At 49.1% G+C, this 27,975-nt stretch overlaps 1 protein-coding gene across 1 annotated transcript in view; it reads right to left on the reverse strand.

Moving 5' to 3' along the window:
* The window catches only part of LOC144178896 (uncharacterized), a 72,222-nt gene that overhangs the window by 8,152 nt on the left and 36,095 nt on the right, over positions 1-27,975 (reverse strand). The gene's annotated exons all lie outside the window — the stretch shown is intronic.

Genomic DNA, 27,975 nt, shown 5'->3' on the forward strand with positions numbered 1-27,975 from the left:
TTTAATTTTGATGCGACCTCCATTTAGTACACCGTTTGTATAGCAGTTTCTAACATTAAAGTAAATAAGGGGTGTGCATTATAATAGTCAGGTGTTGCTTTGATTTAGCTGGACAAGTCGCGGACTTGAATGTGGTGGCGCAGGGCATGCTTAAAGTTGCTCACATTATTTCAATTTTTTTCCTGTTGTCGGGCCAATATCATGACGCACGAAACATGTTTTTCAAAACACCACCACAATGGGAACGCCACTTTAAACACGTACGAAGCAATGCTAAGAGCAAGCTTCTATTTCTTCGTATTATTTTGTAAACCTGCCCTCGGCAGCACAAATAAAAGCTTTTCAGCTTTTTTTCTCGGTGCTATTGAGTTCTGATATAATTCATAATCCTTGCATATTCCCTTAATCTCGTCGACGAATATTTTCACTTACGACCGAAATAGACAAATTCAAACCTTTATAAGAAAAAATAGAGGACATCCTGCAGCAAGAGGTAAGCGAGCTTTGTGATCAACACGGCACATCAAACAACGCGGTCGGCTGCCTCTTCAGTGTCATTGCGTTCGGCTGCATTCACCGCCGGTAAACGAAAGATTTTTTTTTTATATTCTCTGGGGCAAAATTTATAGCCTTGTACATGACTGTGATTACTACGCTACCGCTTGTAACTGCAGATGCGGGGAGTGCTATAGCCGGTTCGACATGTAAGCGCATGTTGCACGGAAACTGCCATATTGGAAGATTTATTCAACTGGCAATGCCTCGCAAGCCACCTGTGGCTTGTGATGCGGTGAAGAGAACAGCCATGTTGTACTCTCTTTTTGTACGGGAAGCGTATACCCTGGCGTGGAAGCGCAGTTTCGTCACGGAAAATATTTCTGTTGGAACCTCTTATATAACGGAATTGAGACTGGGCACCACTTATATAAGGGACGTTACCAGTGAGGTGACTTAAAGTAACTTCAGCAGGATTCTGTGTGTGTTTGTGTTGGGTGGTAAGGGGGGGGGGGGGGGGGTCAATTTTTCGGTGCCGCTTTTTTAAAGTAATTTCCAGCTCCCGTAGGACGGTATAACATTGCAAAAGTCATGTTTGACTTAGCAAAGAGTATAAACGCAAAGTGTATACATGAAATCCCTTTCTAAACTACTGTGACTCATATCTATCAACATTGCTAAGCGCAAACAAATATCTGAGGGAATACGCTTATCTGAGGCAGAACATAATTGCGTGCTGTTAATATCATGGTTATTTTAATTAAATGTACACGTTGCCGTGATTTCTTGTGAAAGCAAGTAATACAAATCTGGAGGAAAATGGGCGAAATCTTGTAACAAAAATGATGAATATGTTAAAGCGCCGAACAGAAAAAGAAAAAAAAAAACAAATAAGAGGACTCTGAGTGGCGCGCTCCCAGCGAGCGGCGCCACTAACTACGTTCGGATGCATTTAAACCGCACAAATCTGCTCAACTCCGCTCAGTATACACTTAATTGACAGGAACAAAAAAAAAAAAAAAAGAGCTGCTGCGGCTCCCACTCCTCACATTAGCTCCTCTGCTGCGAATGCGTGTAGCGACGTAATAGCTTGGCGGACAGTAGGAATCCCCTTGCTGCTTTGCGGTGAAGTTGTATGGGCGCTGGATGCCATAACTAGTTTGCAGAAAATAAAAAGAGAAAAGAAAAGGAAAGACGTCTAACTGCAGATGAGCAAGAGCGCGACGAAGAACATATAATGCAGTAAGTTTCCCATAATTTTTGGAAACAGAAAATTGCCTGAAGAGCCCATTTAACATCCGCTGAAGCTATACACAAGAGCTCTTTTAGTGTCATTTTTTATCTGCAGTAGTGATGTGCATGCAATCCCAGCTCCTTCCGCGCTATCAAGCTGCTTATTTATCGTGTCGCGGTTAGTTTTACTGATAGTCAGTGAACCCTAGTTCGTCGCTGTTAGCATCCCAACTGTTCTTATTGCAATCGACATTGCACCCAAGCTGCCAGCCTCATAACTTCAAAATGAGAGAGTTGTCGTCCAACACAAATACGCATCTGCAAAAATTCTGTCAACGCCTTGTGTGATACTGTAAACGTTGTTCCGGTCCCTTTGTTTCAACTGCGGATAATAATTTACAATTAGCTACGTATTGTACATATTTAAGTGGCAAATGATAGCACTATGTTTATGTTGCGCTGGTTGACTTCTATAGTTTTATACTTTAACATCTTCGCGTTTATATATGCCTAATACGCCTGCGAGGTTGAAGAGACAAACGAACATGTGCTTTGTCGTTGCCCCCAGTATTCATCGGAAAGACGAGTTTTGGCCGCCGAGCTCAGACGACTGGACAATCAACCGTTCAAACTAGAGAATATTCTAAGACATCGACCGCTACCATCGACCTCGCAGAAGGCAACAAAAGCCCTTCTGGGTTTCACGAAGGACACACGCTTGGGTGAAAGACTATAGTGCCCAAAAAGGGACTAAAGTGTGTGCACGGCCCCGCTCCTATCCCCTCTTTTTCGCCTGCCCTCTCCTTCAACCCCTGAACACCCCTTTCCCGGTGCCGTGTAGCAATCCGGCCTCTAAGCCTGGGTAACCTCTCGGCCTTTCCGTTCACTTTTCTCCTCTTCTCCTTACATAACACGTTATATAACGCTCAAGAACGGTTGTGATGAAAACTCAATAATGACTTCAAGATTTGAGCATGTTCGAAGGTGAATGCCGATAAAATGAACCTCGTTCTTTTGATGAACATCACTGGAACAGGAAGCGCAGCATTCGATAACTCCTAAGTGCGTGGCGTGTGTAGCTGACACAAAGGAGCCGCAGATGTAGGGCGACGCTCCTCCCACATTTTGCGAGCAACGGCAGACCATGAACGCCTAATTAGGGACTCGTGCAAAATCCAGTACCACCGTTGTCCTCGGAAAATGTCACTGGCGCGGCAGAGCCGTCAGAAACACCGCTTCCCCGCGGCTGCGGCGTGATGCCACGCTGCATTCTGCAGCTCGTGTAACCTCCTGTCTAAGGTGCAAATTCTGATTTTCACCCTTCAGTGTTTGCTGTTGTAAAAGCGACACGTGAAAGCGACGCGTGGCCAGATGACGCATTCTGTACGACATCATGGTCTCAAAAGGTCAGTCGGAATTTTCTAGCGGGATTTCATGGAGCATACGCTCTTCATATAGAAAAAGCGTTTCAGGATAAGCAATGAGCATATACCATTAGATACCATCTAGTCTCACAATTTCAAATGTCCCAGTTCTGGCTGGAAGGTCCTTATTTGTCATGAGTCCCCCATCACCACATGGCACAAAACAACACGAACATGGATATTATGCCATACTCTTCTCAAACGCAGCGCCCACTGCAACGCAGTTATTTCCGTCAAAAGGAAATCTGCGCTAAAGGATAAACAAGGATGTGTGATAACTCCGAACAGCTAGTTCACCGTCTCATGCATTCCTCTTTGGAGTTCCGCTGGTTTTGTGCTACTAACCGTAAGTATATTATAAGAGAGAGAGAGAAAGAGAGAGAAAAAATATTGATTTATTAGAGTGGTTGGTTAGCTCCAAACGAAAGAGGAGCTGGATACTCCAAACATTGGCGTAATGATTGGCGTAATGAATCGGACTACACATACAAGCGTTGAGAGATCCCAGGTACGCTGAGGGAAAAATAGGCTATGAACAACATATACACCGACGTACCGTTACAATTCGCCCGTACCATACATGTACGCATGCACGTGTGTACACGTGAATGTGATCGCCAACACTACCAGAATTAACACATTTATGCCAACAAGTCACGCTTTGTGGAATCTGCCGAAGTGAGAGCTCTTTATTTTTTAAGTTTCAACAGTAAAGGAGGACCAATAACGTATTTCCGTCGTAGGTCAAGCAATTCGAAGCGTCCCATTGTGCCTACCATTCTGGAACAAAAGAGGAGAAAACAAGAGTTACCTCCCGCCAGAATGATACGAAAAGTCAGCGCTGTTTACCCTCAGGGCAGCCGGCAATTTGTAAATGGCGGAATTAATAAATTATGAGCCCGTCAGCGAGCGGAACGCCGCCGCCAGAGACAATCGCTCCCGCAAAGGAAAAAACGCAACCCAGGTCGCGACCGTAAATCTTGAGAAATTAATCTTCGCGAGGACGGCGCGAAGACCGAGAAGCTTCAGTGGAGCCGAGGGGGCGCAACTACAAGAAGCGACCCGCTTGGTGGAGGCGCTGCCGGCGCTCCGACGACGAACCTCGAGAGCCGGAAGGATAAGAGAGAGAGAGAGAGAGCGATGGAGGGGAAGGAAATGAGGATGCCGAGGATTAGGCCAGTTTCTCGTCCGCGCGGCCGTGAAACAAACTCGCAAGTTCGACTCGCTTCTGTGCGCACCGCGTCTCATTTCTTCGAGACGAATAGGCGCCTGGGAAAGCCGCGCGCGAGAGCTTTCCGTCTCGGCACCCCTTCTACGCTCGTCCGCTTTTCTCCCAAGGTGGTGACGGAGCAGCTCATCACCTCCGGCATAAGAAAAGGGCGCCACTTGCTTCATCAGTGGAAAAAAAGACGCACAATAGAGCCATCTCGTGAAGCGACCACGGCAAAAACAAAGACATCAGTGACACCAGGTATGAAACAACCAATCATGGGCGGGCTGTCCGCGAGAAGAAAGGAAGACCTAGCGTCTCCTGGGAGCCTTGTCCATCAACGGAGGCGCTTGAACCCTTTCTCCCTCTTCGCCTCTCTCTCTGTCTGGCAAGCTTTTATGCATTCCACCGGCCGTCACACGTGAGCGCTCGTCGACTTGAGGCAGCCTTTCACGGGCTGCGGATCGCCGACTCGCGCATCATTGGAGTCTTCCAGGCCGAGCCCGCTGCAGCAGCAGTGCAGGGAAGGGGCTGCCCCTCTCGGCGGGCACCACCGCGCCTTCTCCTTCGCCGTACACGCACGCTTGCCTCTGGAGTCGACACGCTTCCCTGGCCTAACCTCAGTCCGAGAAAATGAACCCGTAATAATTGCGCGCGTTCCGCCCTTTCCGACCATTCACGAGGAGGGTCGATGCATCACCGCCAAGAAACCGGTCCTCTCCGAGAGAACGCTTTCCTTCGCTGGCCTGCACCTCGCTTCTTTCTTAGCTCTTTCCTTTTTGTGCGTGCGTGTGTGCCTTCAGAGCCAGCCACGCTTTCTTGGTGCATGCCCCGGGCCGAGAGTGGCTGCTGCTTTTGCTGCCGTCACAGCCTCCCCTGCGCCCCCTCCCTTCCCCCGTCGAAGGACAGCGGCCACGCACTGTGCAAGCGTGTCCGCTCCCCGGCGTCGTCACTTTGCCGGATCGTTAATAGATCACGAACTCTTCATATGCGCGAAAAAGCCCTCGAGCGGCACGGACGAAGCCCCGAAAGTCGGGCTGGCGGAATTCTTCTTCGGCTTTCATTTAGCCAGCCACGGGCCCTCTGGCGAGTGCTGGCGCGACAGGGAGCGTTGACCGCTTGCTGCAGTCCAGCAGCGGCCGGGATGATGGCGCGGCTACGAAAAACAAGTTGCAAGAGGCGCCCTGGCGGCCAGGCCCGCGCAATAATGCGTGTACGGGCGTGATAGAAAGGAGTGGCTCTCCTGCCTGGCGTACCCCCGACTGGGTGGTGCCCGCCGCGGGACCTCGGAACGAAGTTGCTCGTTCCGAGGTTTCGTCCGGTTGCTGCGACCAAATTGCTGCCTTAGTTAAGTCGGGTCGCACTGGTGGCATGACCATGCGCGTGATGTTGAGCCGGCTAGCCTGCACTGGCTCGGCTCTAAAGCCCTCGGCATGCATAATTTCGGGAGCGCGGATGTGCATATTAGGCGTTCATTAGGCCGATAGACAGGTTTAGTCTGCGACAACAAGTCCTCATAACCAATTATAGAAGAAACAAAGTCGGCTCGTGGGAACGTTGACTGCATCGGGGGGGAGTTAATAATATGACACTAGGCACTAAGGTGGTACGTGCTATATAATTACTGGGATGACGCGTGTATCACAACATCTCAGATAGAAGACGACAGGGGATATAAAAATATACCGCAAACTTCTACAAAAGCGTACTGTACGTTCAACAAACTCGTGAAGCCCTAAATTGTTGCCTTATAATACCGAGACGTCAAATTACGCCTCGTTAAACTGGCATCTCACATGTACTTAATAGACGTGAACTCTACGCTACAAAACAAAACCCAGTTCCAGAAACCTGTTTTTTTTTTGTTTTTTTTTTTTCAGAATTATGAATACTGCCAGTCTGCATACAAACCCGGAGATTGTTGAGATAATTTTTAGGAGCGAAATACTTTTGGCAGCGCGAAGAAACCAATGTTTGGATTTGCGTGCGGGACCGCTTAAATTCCGTGTTTGGAAAATGCGTATTCTTAACACTGAACGTCGTCGGACTTTCGCCCCACGTGCCCCTGGAGCAAACTTCTACCCCTCAATAAGCATTTGAAAGAACAACCCTCGAGCAGACAGTCAAACCGGATGCCGTGCTCAGTCGACAATCAACGAATCGGGTGCCGCGGACGAATAGAATCGGACGAATGGGACGCGTTTGGTCTGTGAACATTTATCCTAGAACACAGGCATTCCCAGAGGTATCCTGTCAAATCTAGAACATTGTCGATTAAATTAGAAAATATATGGGTTCGTGACTAACGGGCAATACTGTTTCCTTGCTAAACAAGATAGCCGTCATTTCCGAACGCCAGACGATAGCAGCGCAGATATGCTAGACGCTGGCAACAGGTTCACAATAGGCTTTACTCACTTTTGTTGCACATAGTATCTTTTTTTCTTTGCTCTGCCCAAGCCCTGAATGTCTGTTGGCTTTCCAGGCAGCTGGTGAGAACATACACCGTAGAGAGTAAAGGTCGTAAAACTTTCTGACACGGCAATTTTTCATCTTTCAGAGGGCATACAAGGGAATTCTGCTCTGCAGCAATTTCATAAAAAGCAAGAACATCTAAACTTGCGAACTACAAAAACGTGAACAATTCGTATGTCAGCAGTGGCACGGTATTTTTTATTTCTTTCACCATTTCCCTCCGGTTTTTTCTTTATATGGTACACATTGCCTCAGAGAGCAGTAAAAATTTCTGGCCCGTAAAGTTTTTCAATATCTTTCTGTAGTTTGCATACACTCGAGGCATAATAAATCTTTATGTTTTTTCTTAGTCGACTACTTGAACTACCAAAAAAAGTTTTGAACCTATCAGTATCGCGTTAGAACCTCACAGTGATACAGCTGGCTCAACTACAGCATGCCTAAGTAACAACATAGTTCGCAGCACAATGCGCACAACGTGCTAGAAATGCAAGCTTATCAGCTCGCTTGTTCGCTTGTTGCCTTCCCTACTGGCTCGCTGGGTTCGTTTTTATGTTTTGCGCGCTCGACGATTATTTTAGGGAAACACCCAGAGCCATTTTTTTTTTTTCTCATTCCCTTTAGTAAACCCAAACTTGGAAGCTGAAAAGGAAAAGCAACCTGCTGTAGCTACAACGTCGTCGTCATCGTCACATGTACACCTCTGCTTCGGTATTCGGCGAATAATGTGGACTGTGTTGTTTGTTGCAGCACCCGCCGCGGTGGCTCAGTGACCAAGGTGCTGTGCTGCTGAGCACGAGGACGTGGGTTCGATTCCCGGCCACGGTGGCCGCTTTTCTGGTGGAGGCGAAAAGCAGAAACGCCCGTGTGTACGAGATTTCGGCGCACGTTAAAGATCCCCAGGCAGTCAAAATTAATCCGGAGCCCTCCACTACGGCGCGCCTCATCGCCTGCGTTGCGTCGGCGCGTTAAACCCTACAATCAATCAATTGTTGCAGCACACATTCGACATTAAAAAATCTCAAATGAGTCGTTAAGCACACCGGTGCTCTCGAGACACGTCGATCGAAGCGTATTATTATTTTGCGAGATTAAGTTTTTTAACCTAACGGTTTTTCTCTCCACTGACATCTTTCTTCCAGGCGCTTTCCAGCGACTCTCCAACTTTAAGGACTCAAACAACTCGTTGTTTGGTGCAGATTGCGCTACACGTTCGCGTTGTTCAAATATGCGTGACGTCATCGGTTGCTGTCGTCGCAGATGCATGAGCTGATATCGAGCCCCTCCCCTGCCCATACTTTGTCGGGATATCTTGCCAATTGGTTTGTTGCACCGCGTCCGGCCAATAACGAGTGGAACGAAAATCCCCACGCGGATTACTTCATTGATTACGGTCTTACACTACTCTCGCGGAAAGCGCCGACACGAGCGGACTGAAAAGCTGGAGCCTGCTGAACTCGGCGCTCTGACAAACAAAAAAACAAACAAAAAAAAAGAAAATCTAGGCTTCACGAAGCGGGAAACGAACAAGAAAAGGGGATGAAGCCGAGGTAGCACGAAGGACGAAGAGGGGGCCTCGTTTTTAGCAGCCGCGGCACGCTGGCTTCCGAGCGCGGGAAGGGAAACGCCGCTGGTGCGAGCCGTCCAATCGAGAGCGCGCACGGACCCCTGACACGCAGTCGACTGACGCTTGATGAAGATGGACGATCGAGGACCCCCGTCCCGTCACCGGTCGCGAACGGCGGCGGGAAGGCCCCCGAAGCACTCGCGGGGCATGAGAGAGCTTCGGGAGGACCGAAGCGATAACTGAAGGCGTGGGCGCGGAGGCGGCCGGCCAAACCATCCATAAATAGAAAAGCACTCAGTCAGCATTTAAGGTGCGGTAACCTAAATCCGCCTCTTCGGGGCACAGGAGTGGACAGGCATAAAATGTAACTGGCTCAACTGATGAGCGAAAGCCCGACCGGCGAGCAGAGAGCCGATAGGTACTTGCTGTCCCGGCCTTCACGACCAGAGGCTGCAGTCTTGCAGACGCCTCTTTAGTCTGCGAGAACAACACGCGCCTTCTCCGAACTGCCTTCGGGGGAAGCCCTGTATCGCCTTGGCCGCATTCACGCGTTCGTCAGAGCGGCCGTCGCGTAGCGCAGTCGGCGCTCCGTGTAAAATGATCGATCCAAGAGCTTTTTTGGAGCTTCGGTGCCAGAGAACGGCAAGCGACGGCGGCGGATTGGGCAGAGCTGCCGGAGAGAGCCTGCAGGCCTACGGCGTGTATGTGCCATGCATGTATGCGGAGGGTTGTGATAAACAGCCGGCGGACACGGTTGCACGGTCTTTCCACGGCGTGCTACAGTGGCGATTGTTGTGGCGGCGTCAGCGGGGGCGGAGGAGAATGCTGGAACGGCGTGACGCTCTCGTTCGCTCCAGATGGATGGGGATCGGCAGAATGGACTGCGGCGGCTCACGCATGTGGCAGCCGCACTTGGGCTCGTATAGTCCCGCGGCCGCTACTGACTTCTTGCTTGAACTGCTGTGAAGCGATTATCATGTGCCTTTTTTGTTGCCCCAGGCGGTGCAATGAACCTCGCACACGTGTTTGGTGAAACTTTTTCTGGTTTATGTAGTCGACGGCTGTGAACGCAGGCTGCACTTTTGTACGACAAAGTTACGCACAGCGTAGGCGCTGTAACTAAGCATAAGGGGACGTGAACATTAAGGAGAAGTGTTTCTGGCGTGCCGTGAAGCTCACTCAATCACCAATAAGACGAGCACGGTAATTTTTCCTTAGGTGTGAACGAAAACTATAGCATTTGTTCCGTAAATGTACTGGAACGGAGGAGGACAAAAAAATGCCGCAGCCAAACTGACACACGTTATTTTTCACAGAGAGCTCATTTCGCTTCACTCCTTTTCGTCGCCGAATGCGCCAAACTCTATAAAAGTGCGCCAAGCGCGAGCGTTTTTAGGTGGCTCATTCTGCGACCACATCACTAATCGTACCTTTAACGTTCCCGGTTAAGTTCCGGCATCTGCTGATCCCCTGTCCTCTGAAAGCAGGCATTGTACTGCAGGTCTGTTCAAGCTTCGTTATGATCGACTCATTTTACACCAATGACACATGCATGCGTCTGACAGAGTCCAAACACCCTCGAAATCTGAAGAAAGTTCTGCGTGGAATCGAAAGGTATCTTGAAGGAGTTTCTCCTAACTGCATCGCCTGCTGCCCTGTTTTTACGGGTCAAGTGAAACCAATAATGCCCCAAAACGAGGAGCTGCGCGAACGTAAGCGCAAGGGCTCGCGACCAGCCGAAGGGGGAGCCCGTTGTACTGCAGTGATTACTAAACAGATACCTATTACGGAGAAGAGTGATAAAAACGAACAAATGACTAGCTCAACTGAGCGTTCATCAGCAGAGAGTTATCTTTCAAAGCAATGCATATGCATTGCGATATGTACGTTCAGGTTGTAGCATACTTCATTAGAGCGTAAAAATGATGGATATTCGGACAACGTCAGCATCTTCCCCACGGAAGATTTCATTTTCGGGGATATATAGGACAGGCGTGCAGTAAAACAGCCTACTGCGCTCAGATACACACTACCCATGCGAGCTTCAGCATTGCACGGAATATATCCACGGTGGCACGGGTGAATACTTCATTCAGTAGCTTGAAACTTTGAGTTTATGCCAAAACGAATTCGCTCTCACCGCAGGGCATGCTTTCTCGCCATGTGACCGGTACGTAACGGCCCTTGAGGTTAACATGTGTCCTGCCTCGCCCACAGACTAGTTACACGGGGATTCAGTCGCCCACAAAGCATTCTAAGGGCTGCTCATCCCGCAGGTTTAGCCGGCTGTGTGGAGGGGCATGGCCGTCAAGCGGGACGGGCAGCGAAGCCGGTGAAGAGAGCGTAACCAAACAGGCCCTGTCTCCCTGTCCAGGCGTTTGGGCGCGCTGCGTCTGTGCATGTCAAAGCGGCTCCCCGTGTCGGTCCCTCAGGGATGCGCCTCCCCCCCTCCTCGTGGTGCCCGCGTCGCTTGCACGAGCGTTTCCAATCCTGCTTTGTCCGCCGAGAGCTGGCAAAAAATGTGCCTACCTTGCGGCCCGTTGCCCTTGCGGTACACGCGCCTGAGGGGACGCATTGCTGCCAGTTGTTTATCGCGACCGAGGCACCATTTTTCATTCGCCGAGTCCAGCGCAGCCGCATTGTGATGGATGGTCGCTGGCGAGCTCTTTTGAAAGGCAAGTATAAGAAGCGGCTCCCGCTCGCTTCTATCTCTCTCTCTCTCTCTCTCCGCGCGCAAGAGGCGGGCGACGCCGCCGGGTCTGGGGCTCCGCTTTTCGCGCGCCCGCGGCTACCACTACACCGTCGAGAGGGGGTGGGGGGTGGAGGCCCGCGCGCCCAGGTGTGTGTCAGTGTGCGGCCAGGACGAGACAGCGTGCGCGTCTTCTTGTGCCTGCAGTAGTGGCTGTGCAAAGCTCCCTGCCGCGTACACCGTCCTCCCTGGCGAGCTCCCGCCGTTGGAGGCACGTTGGCGTGGCGGCTTCCGATGCTATGTCTCCGACTTGCGTCGCGGGTGGCGAAATGGACGCTTCTGAGGTGCATTCCTTCCCAAATACGCAGCCCTGTTTTTGGCCTGGCATTCCCGAGGTCTACAAGGCTGTCTGCGCGCCGAACCATGTAGATCATTCCTTCTGCAGCTCTGGCATGACAGTATAGTCATCGATTGCGCCAGTGGGGAATAGAATTAAGAGACGAATGCCTGAGCTTCTACAGTACTATAACGCATATTTCACTTGTGTTTCGTCATTTTTAGGGCATCAATGAGGTAAGGTTACGAATCTTGGGCGGCATACATAAAGGTTCTTTCCACAGACCCTTTCGTTGGCGTTGAAGACGTTTCGTCGAGTTGTGTTTGAAATGAGTCTCAAAAACAGCGCAGGGAACGAAACCGGGATGAAAGAGGAATTCAAGCGCCGTGTTTACTTCGTATTCAGTTCGTTCGGGATGCATCATACGTGCTTTGGCCACGAACTGGAATGATGGACGGTCAGACAGACGGCCTTGCACGCCGAAATCACGTGCAGTCGCGAGTTCTGAACGGCGGAACGTAGTTGGAAGCAAACGGTTTGTTCGTCTGCCTCTTGCTTTGTGTGCTTATCTTTCGCGATGTATTTTTTTTTTCTTTTTTAGGAGATTGCTTAGAAATTTGCCGGCTTTTGTTGGTATTTCTTCTAAGCCGTAGACATTTTTCGTTATAATCACACGAGGAACGCTCTTAACTCGACCAGAAACATGAAATGCTCACAGAAGTTCGAAACAAACAATAAACAGCGCTGTTTATGATCCTTGGTTTGTTATAACTGCGTAAGTCTCTGTAAACCGTTACATGGACAAGTTTTGGTGGCAAAGCCTTTTAGACGCTCGGGCTGTCGGCGTCTGTTGTCGTCGTTGTTTCGTGTAGTCACGGTACTAAAACACAGGGACACTTATTTTCTAATGCCTCGCCGTAGCACACTTCGTGCTTCAAAGACGCGAGACTTTTACAGCAAAGCTGTATACCTCTACCCCTAATCGTTTCGTCTCCGTGGGCAAAAACGCCAAGGCGCCAAGAATGCGCTTATACACTGCATGTGTTGCCCCTGCCCAGGTTCCACGTTAGTGTAGATGTTTTTCCTTTCTCTTTTTCTTTTTGCGTTTTAAAATACGACTAGTACCCGTATTCATAAGGGTGTCATGCAACTGAATAGAAAAACAGCGTGAATTGGTAATGGTTTTTTGGTTACTAAAGAAAAGAAGTATAAGATTACTCAAAAGTGAAAATATTTGTTGAAGGAGACATTGAAAATGTACGAACCGTCAGGGCGTTGTGCAAGTGAACCAGCAGAAGAGGACAATTAAGGCGCCGCTCTTTAACTCCGTATGACTGGAGCCGCAATGCAACAAACCAACTTAACGCTGAAACTTGTGCAGGATATCGTGTATTATCCGAAAATTCAGGTCCTTTGACGCCGGGTGTAATCTATGGCTGGCTTTCGCCTATCGCACCCAACTTCACGATATCAAATCTCTCCACGACCACGCGCGTCATTTCACAATGTGTAAACAACACTTTCGTTTACCCATAGAGATGTTGTTGACCTTTAAAAAAAATCTTTGGTGGTGTTCAACCGAGTTATAAAACAAACATTAGCCGTTTCTTCCCTAACACGGATGGCATCATCAGTAACAATCTGATTACCGCGAATTTCATTGACGATTTTTCTGAAGATGACACCCGCAAGAGAGGAGGAAAGTCCTACGTATTGTTTATTCACCCTGTTGAACAAAGTCAAAGTTTCTAAAAGTAACCAGTAATCTCCCCTGGTCTTCTAAGCAAAAAACTACGCGTATAGGAATAGCAGAGCAAATGAAACCCCCAGCGTTCCGCAGTATAGTCGAGGGTGTTGATACAGTATAGGTCGCTGTATACGGGAGCCTACGGCAACTGCCTGTTTGCGCACGGGGCGGTTTTGAACAGCAAGGTTGCCAGAGCCGTCCATTACTCCTTGACGGGGATCTCGCCAAGCATGCACCACTGCCGGACTCGCCTTCGTCCAATTAAGGGACCGGTGCGCACGCAGTGGTGGCCTTCGCCGAGGCCGCTATACCGTCGTATACCCCTATACACACGCCTCCACGTCGAAATGTGTACATGCGCAGCTGCGGATCCGTTTACACGGTGACGCAGAGTATACGGTGGACGAATGATCCTGCTGAGTGCGCGGGCTATGCAGGCGGGTTTGTCCGCCATGTGCGCGGAGTTTTTCTGCTCCCGCAGAAAAGCCCCGCGCGCTGACAAAGAAAAATGACGGTTGAAGCTTCGGGAAGGCCTTTTTTTCGCGGTGTGTGTACTTGCGTGCTATTCTCGCTCGACGCGCGGCTATTCGGGGCTGTCGAGAGTCGGTCAGTTTTAGACACGAAAACCGACTCGTAGAAAGAGGCCAGGACAAGGGTGCTCGGTGCCCCCGAGAAAGAAAAAAAAGAAGACGCACGGACGCTCAAATCAGTTTGTTTCGTGGTGGGAGTGGGAGGGCGCAATACACAGTGTGAACGCCTTATTTAGCAGTCTAACGCAACCAAGGTGCCCTTGGGCTTGTATCTTGTTGCACCGTAGAAGCTAGGCAAAAGGAACGAACAAAAAAAAGCAAAGGCAAAGGTTTTATTATCGCCAAAAAAAGAAGAAACTACGGTGAATACACAAAGTATACAGAAGCGCCTAGATTGCTTCAACTTCGTCATAACCCACGCACACACACACACGCACGCACACACGCACGCACATGCACACGCATTCATGCACGCAGGCTCCCTCTCCACCGCCCTCTCTCCCTCTCTCGATACGCGATGTTTTTTTTTGTTTTTTTTTTCAGGTATTGCGAACTCCACGATATTATTAAAAAAAGTTTCACTACAAACAATCAATGCTCACCTACAATAGCAGCCAGCATGCTCGATCAAAGCGAAATTATGCTTCTAGAAACCGGAAAACAGAACGGCGATGCCCAGTGGCACAAGAGTTGTAAGACGAGCGATCTTCGAATGAAACACTCAACCTTCCAGCCGTTAGAACTTCACTAGTTGCCTTAAAAGTGGCCTGGATTCAATTTCGTACGCGTGTACGCGGAATTTTCGAACTAGTTGCCGCATCATATTTTTCGTGTTGAGATTGGCTAAGGTGCACTGAGCACTTCGACACGAGCAGCGCAGCCAAACTATGCCACAGGGCGGGGGCGCCCGTAGATTCCCGTGAAGACGGCCTGGCTTGACTAAGATGTGCGAATCGAGAGGAAAAGGGTTCGGATAAAGAAATAAGGTGAGAAAGAGCTGGCTAGTATGCATCGCCAGTGCGAAAGCTCGTTTTGGGGCAGCTGCAGCATACATGACAGAGGACGTGACTACCTGTATATTTGAGCATACGGGGCTGAAATAGACCACAGCGGAGGGCCAATGCCCGCGCTTTTCCATGTAGGCCCATATCTCCTTTGCATGACATGAAGACTGAAGGGGAAGGGTGGGGGATTCTAAAACACCATCCTCCTCTCAAAAGGCCCAATAACGTCGCAGCACGGACCAGAGTTGAAGAAATATTCGTTAGCCTTTTTCTGTCGATCATGCCTAAAAAGAAGCCTTAATAACTTGAATTAGTTCATTACTTAAACGTGCAATACCGTATACTGTCCCATTGTGTATAGGTGGAGGAGAAGGAATAAAGTGAGGCTGTTTGCGATGTTTAGAACTAGGGTAGAGTTATTACAACTGCATGCTCTGTATAGACGACCAGAAATACCGATTTCTTACGTTGAAATACTCATGAAAATCGCGCAGCAGTTGTAGAACAGAACTACTAGCTATACCAGCTTCGCCTGGACACTTTCAGCTTCCAGCTTCCCTAGCAAGGGGTCAAAATTATTCCGAAGCCATCCTCTTTACTGCCCGCCTCAAAACCCATACACGGAGCCTTCGTTTACCCGGAAGTTACCTTATCTCATAAATACGTCATTACGATAGCAACCAACCTATGTTTGCGCCGAATTATAATGACCGAGTCCGGCTGGGCACACAGCGCGTCATGCTCCCAATCAACTACACTTTCACAGCGTGTAACACTTGACTCTTCTTTTCTTAGACATTCAACTTGGAGGCAACAAGTTCACACCGCGTTCATCACCGCGTCGTTCCCCCTGGTATGAGTTTAAAAGAAACTCCTTAATTTGTATAACCAACAGAAACTTGCCGAGCCCGAAGCGCAGGCGCGTCCATGGCATTCTCACATATCCTTTGAACGCAACGCCTCCTTTTCCCTAACGACTCTTCTTTAAAGCACACACGTATGCGCACAAAAAGAACGAACATTAAACTGCCTGAGATAACCTCTCCAGCGGAACACAGGCCCCGGGACAAAGCCCTGGTAATTCCCCGCATTCAAAGGCTTCATAACAACTCGGGATCGGCGAGTCAGCTTTCTCTCGGTCGAGGGACGTAAATAAAATATCGCGAAAGGAAAGAGCGGCACCGCCATGTAAGCGCGGAGTGAGCAAGGGGAAAGGGGAGGGGGCAGAAAGTTCTTGGCGTTTGAACCGGGGCTATAGGAGGGCCCTCCTATAGGGCGACGGCGAAGCCGGTCGGAAATGGCTCGTCAGCGAACGCCGAGTCAGGAAGTGTTGGCGCCGGGGCGCCAACGCTTCCGCCATCGCCACTGCCGCCATCGCCACTGCCGCCATCGCTGGTTCTTCGGCAGTCGCGGGCTAATTACGAGCAGCTGATGTGTTTGCGTGGGAGAACTTTCTTTTCCTCTCTTCTTTTTTCTCTCCCGCACTCTTCCAGCACGCAACACCACGCCCGACAACGAATGCTCGACGGAACAAACACGACCAGAGGAAATGCCCGCTTGGTTGCCTCGGCCGCGGACTCCTTCATTCAGCGACGGGACTATATACGTTGTGTCGAGAGGGGGAAGCTTTTTTCGACGTCCCCTCTTTCCTCTACGCCAGCTTTTAGTGCCGGCCTAACATTATACTCTCCGAATCGCGTGCTCTACAGGATATTACGCCGAGCTGATGGTTGGGCCCTACGGGTTGGCAGTATACAGCTCAGATTGGGTTTTTTATGGGGATGTGTTTCGCGATCGATGTGTGGCGAGAGCTGGCAACAAGAGGACGCTGATAGATTTACGACCTACTTGCAGCCACTGCTTCGTGAACCGCGAGCTCTCACGAAACCCGTGCCTGCAGCGTGCGGGGAGTGCGCGTGCGCAAACCCTGCAGCACACAGGTGTTCTCGACATCGCTGGCAACTGCATCCGGTGACGCCCGCACGCCGCGCGCACTGCTGTGCGTCTTTATGGATGATGTATGGGCTGGCTCTATACACACGCAACGTGCCTTCCTTACCCTTCTCTTAGTCGAGGTAAATTGAAAAAAAAAAAAATTCGTGGAAACAGTGGTATGTCGCGTATCTTGCGTTGTGCTCTCGAGTATACAGGTGCCGCTGATAAGGGAACGGGACTAAGGGCCGTACTCTTACCCTGGTATTCTCAGTCCTTCCTCCACTCGACCCACCAGTGGAGAAGATCCCTGAAATCGGTTTCGCCATGCATTGCGGAATCCTCCCCTCATCCGAGCGGTGGGAGAAAATGGAGTGGAGAAGGAACTCAGAATACGGGCCATAGTCCCTCCTTATCTCCATTTGCTTACTCCACTCGGCTGAGGGGAGGATTCCGCAATGCATGGCGAAACCGATTTCAGTTATCTTCTCCACTGGATGGTCGAGTGGAGGAAGAACTGAGAATACCAGGGTAAGGCCCCTATAGGGGATTTGAACGTGACTAGAGGTGACGCTTTATCCATCATCATGATAATAACCGTAGCAGTCGTCATCGTCACCATCATCACTGACAGCGACATATACCTAAGCCTATTGACGGACGAAGGCCGCTTCAATGAATACCCAACCATTCTTGTCCTGTACAATGTAAATAGCCCCGCCCAAATTGTGTTGTGGGAAGGAGGCCTTGTTTACCGGAAATCATCAGGTAAAAGACATCGTCAAGAAACAATTTTTCGAACACATATAGGTGAAAGAATTCGAGCACCAGCCCTCATAGACAATAAGGTGGGTATACGGCGTGGCAAAGCACCTTTTTATTTATTTATTTATTTATTTATTTATTTATTTATTTATTTATTTATTTATTTATTTATTGTAGTGTGTAACGCACCGACGCAACGCAGGCAATTAAGCACGCCGTGGTGGAGGGCTCCGGATTAATTCTGACAACCTGGGGATCTTAACGTGCACCGAAATCTGGTACACACGGGCGTTTCTGCTTTTTGCCTCCACCAGCAAAGCGGCCGCCACAGCCGGTAATCGAACCCGCATCCTCGTGCTCAACAGCACAACACCTTAGTCACTGAGCCACCGCGGCGGTTGCGGCAAAACATGTGGAGCAGGCGTAGGCAAGCAAAGTTCACCAAATATATAAGCGATTATTTTTAAGAGGCATTGATGACAGTTGTAAACATTGGCTAAATAATGCACCCGGTTAAAGCCCATAATGTGTAGGCCGCGTTCACATTTGCTCCGGCTAATTTACACGCACATTAAATTTAGAAAGGTGTGTGTGTGTGTTTTCGAAAGGGCCGTCTTCATGACCGCGCTCTCCTAGTCGGTTCGGTCCTAACCGCCAGTCCGCAGGGCAGAATTCAACGAAGTTCTTGCACGTCTAACGCCTAAAACTATGCTTGAGCAACAACAACAAAAAAAAGTCGATACAAACCATTAAACAGGTGGATATGAATACTGAGAAAGCCGAAGCAGCATCGAAACGCACCGCCAGGCAGTGTCACGCCACTGCTGTAGTTCGTGAAATACCGCGAAGGATGCCTGTTTTCTCTTGTTCCGAGATTTAAAAAATAAACTGAAGTCTGTAGGATATAGTTAGAGAAAATTTCGTAGGTCGGCTTCGCCACAACACTCCAGAACCCCCGGAGTCAGCGCAGTGAAGTGTGAAAAACGGGCTAATGAAGAGGGCCAGCTTTCGGTTCGACTAAAAAATGGGATCACAAACTGTCAAGCGCCCCTCGCGCAACCCGCCGCTATGGCTGAGGGGCTAAGGCGTTGTGCTGCTGAGCACGAGGTCGCGGGTTCGATTCCCGGCCGCGGCGGCCGCTTTTCTGATGGAGGCGGAAGGGTAAAACGCCAGTGTTTCCGAGATTTCGGCGCACGTTAAAGATCCCCAGACGGTCAAAATTGGTCCGGAGCCCTCCACTACGGCGCGCCTTATAAACTGTGCAGTTTCAGCACGTTAAACTCCATAATCAATCAAGCTCCTCGCGTGATGCCCCCGCGCAGACGACATTCGTGAGTCTGCATTTCTGGCCTCACAATATTCGCCAAATTTTTCGCCTTCGATCTTCCAGTGCGTTGTTCCGAACCATACCTACGTGGATAGACTTCTTGCAGCTTTCGCCAAAATTTTGTAATAAATGTTTACACGGATTGAACTTCACAGAGCAGCCGGAAGAAAGAGCTCAACAAATTCACTCTGTTGTCCCTTTGCTGACGTCATCATCGCTGTTTATATTACAGGAGGTCACTCCCCTGTATTTCTAACCAAACAAAAACTGCGGCCGTATGCAATTAAGGGTAACAACTTTTGTCAATACCTCTAGAAGTACATTTATTTATATCAGGGGGCGTGTTTGCGCATTAAAATGAAACAAAGAAACTGTTGTTAGTGCGGCACCCTTCGTCCTTCTTATTGTTTCAGCAGACAAGGTCAACACTTGCGTAGCTGGTGGCGTCGGTTTCCGGGGAACCTCCGTTCAAACAATGAGCGATGGATAGTAATAAGCAGTGTGGGCCATGCGGATGCTATTGTACTGGTTCCACACTGCGGCCGATGCTATTCGCGGCCAGCATTTGCGTTCGTTTTCGATTTGTTTGTATGTCTGTGGATACAAATACCACGGCTCACTCGCAGCAACCCAGGGATCATGTGAATACTCTGCATCGAAGTTGAAGCTACGACGTGTGATGAGGTGCAGCCATTGAGGTGCCAAAGAAAATATTCTCAAGACACATCATCCGCGTTCTAACGATTGGAGCAGACACAACACCATCTTGGAAAAAAAAAAGGCCTGAGGGCTGACTTACTCTCCGCAGGACAAATTTCACGCAGTAGGAAGACTCCCTGATTTTCGTAGGTTAGCGTCTAATCTTAAACTGCCTCCAACGAATGTTCGATATGCACCTTCTAAGGGTAGGTTTTTCACCCGGTGAGGCGGCGTTTTTATCGATTCGGGGTAGGCAGAACTCGAGCGTGTGGTTTTTTTCGTATGACCATCGTTGTCGGTGAAATACATTCCCACCTCTACATCAAGGAGCACTGCGCTCGATCCAAATGAACACCTTCCCACCTTCCCCGACTACACAAACTTTACCCAACCCAAAACCAGAAGCTGTGCCCGAAGTACAATTAACTAGCCCCCCTCTACCATACGGCAGCAGAGTGCGACCAAATTCACAAGCACCCTCTAACAAAGGAGCAGGGGAGTGAGGCACTGTCCAGCGCCGAATAGGACGAGCAGTGCCAAACAATCGCCACAGCAGCGACCTGAAGACTTTACCCCTGGACTGCGGGCACCCACCACGTCGCAACACCCAACGAACATAATGCCCCCATCTCTCTCTCTCTCTCTCTCTCTCTCTCTCTCTCTCTCTCTCTCTCTCTCTCTCTCTCTCTCTCTCTCTCTCTCTCTCTCTCTCTCTGACCGCCGGTTCAGAGGTTCAGAAACGCCGGTTCAGAAACGAACCCGCGTCATCGTGCTCAGCAGCACAACGCCTTAGCCACTGAGCCACCGCGGCTGGTAGCGGAGTATCCTTGTGGAGATGAGGAACCTAAAAATTTCTCATTCCGATGACAGAAACGTAGCTCAATTTTTCACTCGTCTGTGTCGTACTCTCTTTGTTATAGAAAGCAAGCCGTCCCTCACTACCCCCTCACGCTGTATATAAAATCAAAGATGATGATGAAAATGATGGCAATAATAGTATTAATCAATAATTCTTAATTATAATAACCATATTAAACATAATGAAGGAATCGCAAAATTAAGCACCCCTGAGGTGGCGGCAAAGAAAGCATTAAGCTGGTAAAAAAAATGGCCGTGACTGTTACGTAACGCAATTGCCTTGAACACGGAGAACTGTTTATTGGAGACTAAAAAGCGCGAACATGATATACCCGTGAAATCGAACCTTCACTCGGTCGACTATAAAATCGAAGCGAATTACTGGAGGGCTCCTTATATGCTCTTGGAAAACAAGAAGGGAATGGGGATATTTATATATATACATACCCCGACTACGCGGCTCCCCGTGCACATTTAAGGCGGTCCCCACGGGTCCCCAAGGGAATGCGAAGACGAAAATAACGACCCGTGCTTCTGGAAGTCACAAGCCCCGCGGTAACCTCTTGAGGGGTCACGGTCTCCCACATGCCAACCCGCCAGGCCGACAGCCACCGTGATGAAGTGTTCAAGGGACGCAGAAAATAGGCAGACGAATAGCTCCCACTATGTGCGCAGGCCTTTTGTAATTGCGCGAACGGAACATCAGTAGACTGCCGCGCCCGCAGGGGGCGCTCGAGTACAACGGTGCGATCTAAGGTAAACAAATGGTGCAGTGAGTGGTGAACTGTATCCAGATAACAGTCGAGTTATTTCAGGATAATGTTTGCGACGTTACAGCATCGTCTATACACTCGTAGGCAATTCCGTGGTTCATAGACAGTTTCAACCCGCCGCGGTGGCTCAGTGGCTAAGTCGTTGCGCTGCTAAACACGAGGACGCGGGTTCAATACCCGGCCGCGGCGGACGCTTTCCTGATGGAGGCGAAAAGCAAAAATTGGCCGTGCTTACGAGATTTCGGCACACGTTAAAGATTCCAGGGTGGTCAATAATAATCAGGAGCTCTCCACTACAGCGCGCCTTATCGCCTGCGTTGCGGCGGCGCGTTAAACCCCACAATCAATCATCATACACAGCTACACCACAATGACTTCGTGTGACCCTTGCATGCCAACAACAAAGCACATTCCGCGGCAACGTGCCTGTAATTTAACTCACAAATGCGGTCTGCACTGAGGCGCTGCCAAATGAAGAACGTTATTCATGTATTGAGTAATACCCTGGCGCAGACCGAGCTTTTGAGTCCAATTGTGTGCTCGACATCGTCATTCGCCGAAATTTCATGATTGGCTGCATGAATTGGTCACTCCAGTGCATTGAGGTGAAGCTGGATTACAAGATTATCTTAGAGTATAGGATGCTTGGATGTTGCAGGTGAGATTACATTGATAACTGCAGTTCAATTGCAGCGGCCCAAAGTTTAAACAAGTATAAACACAACTATGACGAAGGCGCTCGTTTTAATGGAACGGAACCGTCTCTGGTCCCTTCCAGATCACCACCATGCCTTCCTGCGCGATATAGACCCTGAGCTCAAGATAAGGCTGCCAGAGGCACTTTCGCGCCGATTAGAGACTCTATACCACTGACTTCGTCTCAACGCAGCGCTTACGAAGTCATACCTTTTTCAGCTTGGTATTACGAAAAACCCTTACTGCGACAACTGCGGATCGTTGGAAACCGTGGAACATCTGCTATTGGAATGCCCTGCATATATCAACGCAAGGTGCAGCCTTGAGCAGGAACTAGAGCGCCTCATCCCAGGACCAATTACCTTGAAAGCACTCCTTGGTCCATGGTCATCCCCACCAGCTCAACGCGAAGTACTGTCGGCGTTGTTCACCTATCTGGATAGGATTGGCGTCATTGCAGTGATTTAGAGCTAACAATGACAAACAGACTTTTCAATCACACTACTGACACGAACTGAACGTCACCTTTTTGTTATTTTTCTCTTTTATTTTATTCTCTTTCTTCCTCTTTCTTCTGCTCTGTAATCTATCGGGCCTTTTCTTTCCCTCTTTCCCCCTTCCCCCGCCGAGTAGCATGTCGGTGTCGAAATTCCGGCAAACATCTCGGCTTTTTCCTCTAATAAAGAGCCTTCTCTCTCTAAACACTTCTCCCTGGCTGCGCTCTAATTTCCGGTCCGTTGCCTCCATTGCATCCCCTTACCATAGTTCTCCATACACCGGAATATGGGTCTGGAACGTCAAGGCATTTATTTAATTTTCGGCGCTGTTGTTGCCATTTCCGGCAAAAAAAATACAAGCGACGATTACTTTTTCCTCCTCTTCCTGGGCCTCGAAACAGGCCGCAAAGCCTGAAAACAAACATAACTGATACTTGTTGTCAGCGAAGACTCGCGGATGGGTGGGTAGTAATAGAGAGTTACAGCATAGCGGGGATCCGGTCCCGGTACGGTACCCGGTACACCTGTACATGCGCACAACCAATTTTTCCGCCTCTGCGCACACGCAATAGCGCCGGTCGCTTACTGCGTACCGTACCGGGACCGGCTCTCCGCTCTGATACAACTATCTAATGCCCGCTTCTAAAGCACGGGAGCTTGTCCGATATTCACAACTTAACATTTTGTTTTCCAGACCTGGGATGGGCGGTGCATGCGTTCTGAAAACGGCGACGCCCACCACACGACGATGGGCGTATGGTGACAGCCATACATCGGTGGACACAAGGTGACCGACACACGCCGTGGGCAATACCTCCAATAATAAACTGTCACGGCTGTGGTCAAAACAAAAAAAAAAGTTGGCATTCTTCAAAATATCAAACCGGGGTGCGCCCACAGCCATGATAATAATCAATGAAATTCGTAATAACTGAGGTTTAAATATGATCAAGGGAACCACACCCTATATATGGCTCTAGATTTGGTAATGAATACTCCCTCGTACAAAAGTTGGTATTCCAGAATAATATATACAAAGAAGCCGACGTCAATGGAGGAGTCTGGGAGCGGCATATCTTATTTGAAAGCGCGCCTGTTGCTTTGAGATAAAATATTCATGGACAGCCTGACGTATAGGAGACAAACAGGATACTTCCCTCGGTACTGTATCCCAGTTAAGTTATGGTACACCGTCAAGGATTGTTGTTTCAGGTTACGTAATTGGAACACTAGAATCAATTCTTACGGCAGCCCTTATGTAAATTATGAAAAACTGCTTGAAGGAATGATGTCGCATTTCCTAATGACAAGGTCCTTTGAGTTGTCCTCAGCAATTGGATACCCATGCAATGTCGGTTTTCTTTTTTCGCTAGTGGGTGGACGGATACTGTCTGATAAATAAGACTCACTAATTACCTCGGCTATCGAAATGCCTCACGACCATAAAGTTGTTTCAACACGCGGCATAATACCCTACATTTTTTGACCTCGCAAAATTACGAACCACTGTCGAGTATCGGTTCAATGAGCATCTAAGGGAAACGGTCACGCAAAGTAGGACTGGCAATGTATTGGAAACTAAGACGAAAAACGAAATTATTTTATAGCTGTTGAAACTCATCGAGTCCCATAAGTATCATCGTCGTCATCATCATCACCATCCCCGCCGAAGTAACGCTTCCGGCGTTGGACCGCAGACCGAACTGGTACGTTTTAGCTCACTCGGCTGACCTATACAAGCCTGCATTCGACTCCTAAAGACGAATAAAAACAACAAAAAACATGACCGCATGAAGGAAGCTTCAGAAAATGCCGGCACCTCTGTGTGAGGGCTTAGTCGTTCCTCGGGCATATAGCAGTGTTACAAATAAACGAACTAAGTAACCCAAGTTATACAGCTGGCGTGAGCGTTAAAAAGACGTCCTGAAACTGGGAATTAATTTCAGCGCCGATAGGAGCTTATCTCGCTCGCGCGCTTGTGCCGCGCATTCCGTCGATAATCCGATTATGAGCGATGCTCCGTGCCCACAACCGGAGGCATGAGGTTCGTTAAAAGCTATTCAGCGGCGTAAATACAAGTCCTTTACACGGCGGCTTTTAACGGAGCACCGTAACAAATTTCGATGTAATGGGACCGGCCGACGAAACATTCCGGGCTGGACAGGAAAAAAAGAAAAAAGACGAAAGAATCATCTTTTTCTCTTGCGTCCCTCTTTCCCTCTCCTCAATCTTCCATTCCAAGCGGAGAAAAAAAGGTAATCGAGTCAACCACGAATATTCAACTTAAGAACGAAGTCGCGAGGGGAAACCGGCGGAAGGCGCCAAGTCGCCGCAGAGGTCAAAGTTCAAGGTTCCGCATCTCGGTAAAGTCAAACGTATACGTCGTCGCGGCGTCCTCTCCGCTTTAACGGCGGCGTGCCACGAAGCTTCGTCGATTTCTTATCTTTTACTCTCTCTGTCCCCCACTGGGGAGAGCTGTCCTGAAAGCTAATGGCGAGCTGCTGCGCACAAGCGAAGGTGAGCGGAGACAACGGGACGGTCACATTTTGACGCCTCGAGCCAAGCTGCCCTTTCACGCTTGGCTGCGAGCGCGTAGAACCATCATTATACGCGTTTTCCTTTATGTTGCCATTGATGCTTCCAACGCTGCTGCATGCGTGAAGCGAGAGCCGTTCGTGTCGTCGTAGTGCTGCATGCTGCCAGCCCGAACAACCAGGTGTTTCAAAGACCAAAAGTTGAAACGAGAAAGATTTCTAAATTTGGCTCTGCGTGCCCCGCTTCCAGTATTGGACGCTGTATTTTGAATCCTTGTTTCTGTGACGTAAAGGTTTCGAAGCCTGTATGACTCAAGGCATCGGGATTTGAAGAAAGGCTTTTGCGTCAGTAGGGTGTGCCCCTCCTTTTTTTTAGTCGTTCTTGGGCTACGGAAACCCGAAAATTTTTCCTCGCTTCAGCCTTCCAGCCAAAAGTTAAATTAATACTTGAACAAGACGTTTATATCGATAAAACTTTTCCCAACCACTAAATCCAAAAATACACTTCATACGTGTCATCATTGTTCAGGAAGAAGAAATACTACGCATATTTGAGGTAAAACATCAGTACATAAGTGGTATTCGCGTGTTCTAACACGATGGACTTTCGCGATAGGAAATTAAAAATACGCGTCGAAGACAATGTTTTGACCCAAAAGCACAAAAAGCGCTAGCGCCAGTGGCTCGCGCCTCGTGGCGGCATTCCAACAAGTCTCACCGTAACGAGCGTTACAAATTGCGCGAGTTGTGGTACGCGGGAAATTTGAATTGACTGGAGCGAACCTCCAGTGTGTTTATAGTGGGAGGAGCGAGACGAGAGGGGGAAAGCACGAGAAGTGGGTGAGGGAGAGACGAGATGCAATTACATGGCAGGGGCGGCAGCACACTGTCGTCTTCGGCGACATTTGCGGCGAAGTTAGTAGATACGCGGCCAATCCTTTTTACAGCGAAGCTTTTTACCTTTACCCCCCAAGGGTTTTGTCGCGACCGTTGGTATCAACAGAAAACTCCCGCGAGCAAATAAAAGAAGTTACTGGCACCGCCAGGAATCGAACCTGAAACGAATACAGAAACGGAACAGGTTATGCTCCATGTACAACTGGAGGAAGGAAAACAGACAGGAATGGGGCGCACTATAATTCAGAGAAACGGAGTGAGAGCCCGTTGTCTTACCAAGTGCGCTACGAGCCCACGCGGAGACAGCGGAGACAAACGGCGCACTCACCGAGCACATCTGCGAGTTTACCCTCTGCGTTCTCGCTGAATGCCACGTAATAGCGTCACGTGACCTCTCACGCCGCTGTGCGCTCCACCCACGGCACGTTTAGCGGCCGTGTGCGCGCCTTGCGCATGCGCTAGGAGCTATGAAGATTAAAGGAAGCTCACAGCACGCATGGCATCTCATTTCTACGTTTCTACCGCTGATCTCGTCGCCTCCGTCGGTGGCGGCAGAGACGGAGGAGAATTGAGACCGTCAAACACCGGGTTTGAGCTTCCTTTGAATTTGTAAGAGAAGAGTTCCCACTCATGTGCTTCACCAATCCAACTCAAATAACCACCATTCATGAAACATGCATTGATTTAACCTTAGCAAAGAATATCTCTTTGAAGTAATAAAGGGTGGGGTTAATTTCATTTCACTTGTATCCGGTTTTACTCTTTGTAGAGCCACGTGCGTGTGAATTCAAGTGACGACACATGGGTAATCATTGTGGGTGTCGTTTACAGCTTCGCTTTGCAACCACCTTCACAGGGTGGATTGGCACGCATTTTTTTCTGGCGTTTCTATTAGAAATAATAACGGGACGTACGTTTCATGCAGTACTGTTACAAGGTGCATATTGCAACCTGCAATATTACGCATTGCTGGGCACTCGTCTGTTCTGGTTGATGCGCGCGCTGCACGCCGAGGTTCATCTTCTGATATCGCTTAGAACCTTGATTAAAATAATGGTAGGAAATTACGAAGACGTTGAGTGAGCTTTTAGTGGGTGAATATAAATGTATTTAGGCTTACGAATGGCTGCGCTAGGCGCGATATCACGTCACTGCTCTTGGCACCCTGTCAATGGAAGAGGTTGTGGTAAGTCCGCTGGTCAGTTCACAAGGATACCTTTGGCTGATTGCTTTGTTTGGTATGCACATCTTGCGCGTGACCACACGGCCGACGTTAACCATGATTTGTTTAACGCTGAAGTAGTACGCAAAGATTAATCAGCTTGGCTACACTTCGTTAGTTTGAGTGGCGTCCCCAAACGGCGCATGGTGTTTTCTCTTCTGCGCCGATTACAGGTGCACTAATGCTCTACACTTCCGCTGAACAGCCAAATAATATATTATTTGAATTAAACTACACAATGCAGCCACAAATAGTGATTCGGCAATGTTACTTCAGTGACCGTTTAGCCAAGTCAACACCCCCTTTTGTAAAAATGCCCTCCACGTCAGTACTATATTCTCTAATTCCCCCGACCTGCAATTTAGAGGCTGTATGTAGTAAGGCCTCAGCAAGGTGTCGCTTTCTGACATTTTTATTTTCAGATTAGTGATTCAGCCTGAGCGTCCTCCGTGTGGTGACCCTGCAAGAAATCTTTATTCTTATCGAGGCGGGGTTGGTGAAGTGCGGAACATATATTATGAACAGCACCTTGTCAGATCCCGCGTGCACGTTTGAAACGGATTGCCGTCATGGGCCGCTTCAAATTACCTGCTTACGTGCCTGCGCCCGAAGTGTAAAGGGACTCTGCAACATTTCCTACAAACGCGTTCACTCTTTCCTTCGCGCCTGGAAGCACTGCGAAAGCTACAGTTATCGGCAGCACCAGCGGCACTGCCTGATTGCACGTCATCTCTGCCGTCCGTTTCTGCTCTGCTTTTGCAGCGATAGCGAAGTAGCTATCGAATTAGTTTATTGCTGCAACAGAAAGGAAGCCGGCAATAACCGCGACTAGTGTCACTAGATAAGGTTACAGAGTATCGGCACTCTTTTCTCCTATTGTTTCGTGCCGCTGCCGTGATCATTGGTCAGTTCGCATCACGTGACATTTGTTTACACTACGACAGTTCATGGGCACCGCCATTTTGTTGTTTATGCGTTTTCCGTTGGTCAACTGTGGTAGTCTCAGCTTGTCCTCCCTGCTCTGCGGCTGCACCCGACTGGTGTCGGTATGAACACGAAAAAAA

The sequence above is a fragment of the Haemaphysalis longicornis genome, unplaced genomic scaffold, assembly GCF_048455015.1.
Source record: "Haemaphysalis longicornis isolate Haplotype H1 unplaced genomic scaffold, Haemaphysalis longicornis Haplotype H1 scaffold_4, whole genome shotgun sequence".
NCBI classification, from domain to species: Eukaryota; Metazoa; Arthropoda; class Arachnida; order Ixodida; family Ixodidae; genus Haemaphysalis; species Haemaphysalis longicornis.